Consider the following 6,000-nt stretch of genomic DNA (forward strand, 5'->3'; position numbering starts at 1 on the left):
CAGGTTCCAGGTCGCTCTAATATACTGAATGGTATTTTCACTAACAGCCTCATAATGCTTCCATCGATATGCACCAGACTATTTTTATGCGTGTTGAACTGCAACCTCCGTATAACGCTACCTTTGTTTTTTATTGTACTTGGCATAGGCACTGGCGGTGATGTACAGACTAAAGAAACACGCAGTCAGTTTCTGTGGCCGCTGTTGGAGGAGTTCATAAAGTGAACAGGTAGCTAGAAACAAAGTCCCGATCATCGCGAAAGTCGTCAAACGCGTGAGCAAACAGTGAAACAGTGCAAGGGGCGATTAGAACTGAAAAGTGTGCACATGTCCAGCAGTATTCTCTTGGCCATATTGTTTACGGACCCTGTTGCATCAATGGACGCGCCCACGTGACGTGCCCACATTAATATTATTAAATTTGTAAGTAATTTTGGGGTATATGAGGCTCGAAATTTAGTTTACGTAGTTGCCAGCTTTGGCAACAACAATGGTTCCAGCCCACCAGCGCACCAAGTCGAATTGCGCTTGAATAACAGGTATGGGTACATCATTCGATGATGCTTCAACTCGATGGTAGAATCATTAATCGAAGTGACTGGTGGTAGGAGAAATATTAGTCTTTCCACACTCCACGACCGTTTCCTATGAGTGTCATCTCTGGAGAATGCAGCGTTGCCTTATGTTTCTCAAAGATGTGTCACTGAGATCAAGAAGACAGTACTCCAGCCTTAACGTGTCACAGATATAGCTGTCGCTGTCTTTATTAACGTTTATGTGAATCAGAGATAATTGCGTTGATTACTCAAAGGCACACCGCACTGTCGCGCCAGGTGACCGTATGACAATGGCAAATTTGACTTGGCAACTCTCGACCTTAGCTTGTACACAAGGATGTGTCTATTGTGGTCATATGCGCAGAACAAGGACTTCCTGAAAACGTGACTTAGTGCCACGACTGTCCTCTCAAGCCTCTGAGATCTGCATCATTTTGACTGTGGCCCTCCTGAGTAGTGACGTCAAAATGATGTGTTACTCGATGCGACCACGAAAGTCGATACCAGTCGACAAATGAAGAACACTGGATACGCCGTATTGGATTCGGTCGTAATTCCTTGTTTTCAGATTATCACTCGTGTATTATGAACAGGGCTCGGATTTTTAGGTTTTATAAAATGAATTTTAGTCATTTATTTTCTTGGAAAGTCCCTTTTAGGTTCGAACAAACTATTTATGCCTTTTTGGAGTCTTTTAGTAAAAATGCAACGAACATTAACATGGAAAATTTTATTATAGTTTTGACACGGTTATTCTGCCCTTTTTGTGGAAAATAAGCAAATAAGTATTCCTTATGTAGACACTCGAACAAATGCATAAGCAATTGAGATATTTACCCATGCTACAACCATTTTCTCTTTTTATAACAGTTTAATGAAACGTCTTTTACTGAAAAATTCTTTCCATGTGTCACTCGCATAACAACACATACTTAAGATCCGCACCCATGTATCTGCATCCACATCAATACTCCGCGAGCCACCTCACGGTGTGTGGCTGAGAGTATTTCTGGTACCAACAGTTGATCCCTTTTCCTTGTTCCATTCGCGAATACGGTGTGGAAAGAACGATTGTCACTAAGCCTCCATATTAGATCTGATTTCTCGAATTTTCTCAGTGTGGTCATTTCGTCAGCTGTATGTCGGAGGAAGTAGTATTTTGTGCAACCCTTCCCGGAAAGTACTTTCTCGAAATTTCAATAGTATACCTCTCCGTGACGCACAACGCTTCTCTTGCAGCGTCTGCCACATGGTTTTTTTAGCATCTCTGTAACATTCTCGCGCCGACTAAACGATTCTGTAACGAAACGCACCGCTCTTCGTTGGATAGTCTCTATCTCTTCTGTCAGTCTTACCAGGAAAGGGTCCCAGATTGACTAACAATATTCAAGAATCGGTTGAACAAGCGCCTTGTAAGCCTCTTATTTAGTGGATGAATTATATTTGCTTAAGATTCTTCCTATGAAACTAAGTTTGGCACCTATTTTTCTTACTGCTTGTTTTATGTGGTCATTCAGCTTAACATCGCTCTGTGAATAGGTACTCCTTGATATTTTACGGAAGACCGTTCCCGGCAGTTTGTCATCAATAGTGTAGTTGTACAGTAGTGGATTTCTTTTCCTACATATGCGCAATATGTTGCTTTTATTTACGTTCAGGGTCAACTGCCAGGGCCCGTACCATTCATCAGTCTTCTGCAGGTCCTATGTGGATTGTTACTGTCTTCTGACATCGCTACTTTCTTTTAGCCAACTGTATCATCTGTAAATAGCCTTAAAGAGCTTCCGGTGAATTTTACTTGATCATTTACATACCGTGTAAACAGTAACGGTCCTATCACACAGTTCCTTGGGACACCCACCAGGTGACCTTTATATTTGTTGATTTTGTTTCGCTAAGAGCGACGTGGTGAGCCACAATTCGTGGCCTAACGAAACAACCAACAATAAAGTTAATACTAAATTTTGGTACTGCAGTATACAGTTAACCAAAACGTAGGTATTGAAAAGGGAAACGTTTTCTGTTGTCTCTCATCACTTTTTTTTAAGGTTGAGAACAACCTCTCTACAGTACACGAGGTCAATGGTGTATATTTCATCGATGCAATAGCTCATGGCCAATTATACAGTCCACCTTCGAACTTATCCTGAATGATGGCAAACACTTTCTTCATATCTTCATAACCGGGCTCCGTCCTTAATTTAGTGATGCATGCTGTACCCACTGAACCAGATACTTTCTCGAGATACATCTGCACCTCGGATATCAAGTCTGTAGCGTTTTTCTACTTCTTTCTTTCGTCGATCAGTTGAAATATTTCTTCTGTTGCCCGAGGTTTCTGCGAACTTACCTTCCTTGTACTTACGTCTGACTGTCCAGCACCTGCGATTGCCTTTATCCCGCTTTAAAAAAAGAGATAAAAAAATGAATCCAGATAAACCGGAAATCCGTATTAATGAGGGCCGGATAAGCGAGTTTCTTGTATACAGATCGCCCACAGTGTCTCTTAAGTCAGGAGCACGCTACGATCAGTTCTAGACACTGGCGGCTCCGGCGCCGCAGTTGTGAGGCAACCTGCGTTAATTGGAACTTCCGCAGCCTGCAGATCACCGAATGACGAGCATTAAGCCGCCGTGTAACGCTTGGAACGGCAGCTCATCTGACGGTTCGGTGGTCGGCGAGAAAAGTGAGTGTTCAGTCTTTTTTTGGAAAACTTTTTATTTGCCAAGATCACAAGAAAGGATACAACGTTTACTAGTTTCGATCAGTTAAATGGCATCTTCGGAACAAATGATATAAAGCAGGGTCTACGTCGGTTATTAAAGCGATACGGTTTGTGCCAATCATACTTACAATTTCAAATTCGAAAACTGTAGTTACAATATAGGGTAGTCCAAAAAAAGTGATGGAAAGTATATTAAGTTCCTGGTTTCACATGTATTGATGTAAGTATAATTCTTCCATATTATAACAGCACATATATTGGCATTTAAGGCGAATGGCTGATTACGGAAATAAAGAAGAAGCAATATGGAATCACTGTCATTAAAAGAACGAATATTGCTTGTAAGAAATCTTTTTGAGAATAACAGCAGCAATGCCACCGTCCGACGGGCGTGTCTGTCAGAGTTCTGAAAGAAAAGGGGTTGGGTTGATTTGGGAGAAGAGACCAAACAGCGAGGTCATCGGTCTCATAGGATTACGGAGGGATGTGGAAGGAAGTTGGCCATGCCCTTTCAAAGGAACCATCCCGCATTTGCCTGGAGCGATTAGGAAAATCATGGAAAACCTAAATCAGGATGGCCAGACGCGGGATTGAACCGTCGTCCTACCGAATGCGAGTCCAGTGTACTAACCACTGCGCCACCTAGCTCGGTGAAAGAAAAGGAGCACACCTAGTGAAGTGGTAATCGCGCGGTTGAGTTATGGCACACAAAAGTCCCAGATGTTCGACGTTTTGGTCGTCATCTCTCACTGATTTTCACCGAGCGTGTCTGTGATGCAAGAAGTAAGGCATCGGGACGAAAATCCGCAGTCGTTAGCAATGATAACAGACAACGTGGCAGCGCATTCTTTGAGGATAAACCAACTACATCCACTCGGCAGGCGACCCAACAATTAAACGTATCCAAAACATCATTACAAAGGCTCACGCGAGTGGTGGTGTTGCGTCCCTACGAGATCCAAATGTGACAGCCGCTAAAGGAGTGGACACTGTGCGACGGAGTGATCTCGCAAACCACATGATCGATGAACTTGAAAATGGTGCCATCAGTGAACATAAGATCTGGTTCAGTGATGAGGCCCATTTTCAGTTGAATGGTTCCGTGAACAAACAAAACTCAGAGTTGTCCCGCCACTGCAACCACAAGGAGTGACGGTGTGGTACGCCATATCGTCGAAGCGGATCATTACTCCGATAGTCATTAACAGTATTGCATTGTATTCCATGGAACTGGGGACCTAGAAACGACGGAGAGGCTTCGTCCCCGCTGTAGCCCGCAGTGGTGCACGATCCCACAACGGGCTACAGCAGTCCACTCACCACACCGCCGCCCCACACCGAATCCAGGGTTATTGTGCGGTTCGGCCCCCAGTGGAAACCCCCGGAAACGTCTCACACCAGACAAGTGTAACGCCAATGTTTGCGTGGTAGAGAAATTGTGGTGTACGCGTACGTGGAGAAAGTGTTTGCACAGCAATCGCCGACATTAACTGAGGCGAAATAAGGGGAACCAGCCCGCATTCGTCGAGGCAGATGGAAAACCGCCTTAAAAGCCATCCACAGACTGGCCGACACACCGGACCTCGACACTAATCCGCCGGGCGGATTCGTGCCGGGGACCGGCACGCATTCCCGCCTGGAAAGCAGTGCGTTAGACCGAACGGCTAACCGGGTGGGCTCCCATTAACAGTATGGTCACAGAAGTGAAGTGTTGAGAATTGCTGGAGCGGCACTTTAACCCAGAAGCGGACTGTCTCAACGTGACTCACCGATACTGGTTCACGCAGGATGGGGCTCATCCCTATAGAACTACTGATGTCTTCACGTGGCTCGAAACGACGTTTGGTGATTGTTTGTTTGCACTGGACGCAGAGAAATTCACGGGGTACGGAATAGAGAGGCCCCCATACAGTACGGTCCTCAATCCATGTGACTTCTTACGGGGTTACATCAAAGACGGAATATATAGGAATTCGCCCAAGTCGCTGGACGCCCTGAAATCGGCCATCAGAAGTGAGACTGGTGCACTTGAGTGCGTCACACTCCAGCTCTTTATGACAGCGTTCCGGAATCGGCTGTGTACCACTGTAGCTGGGGCGTTAGACATTGCGAACATCTTTTACATTAAAAGTCATTCATATCAGTATTGAATAAAATAGGGATCATGGTCTCGGATGTTGTCTTTTTTCCACGACGATCACTTACTTTCTATCATCTTTTTTGGACCACCATGTATGTAAACGCTGTGCTATATCGTAACAACAATTTTTGAGTTTAGAATTGTAGACATGATCGTGACAAAACGTCTCGCTTTAATAACCGACTTTGACATTGCTTTCTGTTACGTGATCTGAAGATACAGTTTAACTGTTTGAAACTAGTGATGGTTGTATCCTTCCTTGGGAAAGAAAAATTTTTTTTACTGCAACTGAATTACTCAGTCTCATGTGTGTACGATAGCACAAACGCTAGAATAAACTTGTCTATTATTTCGTTACGACACGCTAGTTTCGATGTTGAGACGAAGTTATATCATCGCATCTACACAAATGTCGGAGCTAGTTGTCTAGATATAAAGAGCATGAGTAAAATCCGAGAGGTTGCGGGACAGAATCGAGACCAGACAACGGAAAATTTTGGGTGCCTATAATCTAGCCTTCGCCTTTCAGCGGTTGAAGATTCACCAGGGACCAAAAGCGGCCGGATTCCACGCTAAAC

This window comes from Schistocerca piceifrons, chromosome 2, assembly GCF_021461385.2.
Source record: "Schistocerca piceifrons isolate TAMUIC-IGC-003096 chromosome 2, iqSchPice1.1, whole genome shotgun sequence".
NCBI classification, from domain to species: Eukaryota; Metazoa; Arthropoda; class Insecta; order Orthoptera; family Acrididae; genus Schistocerca; species Schistocerca piceifrons.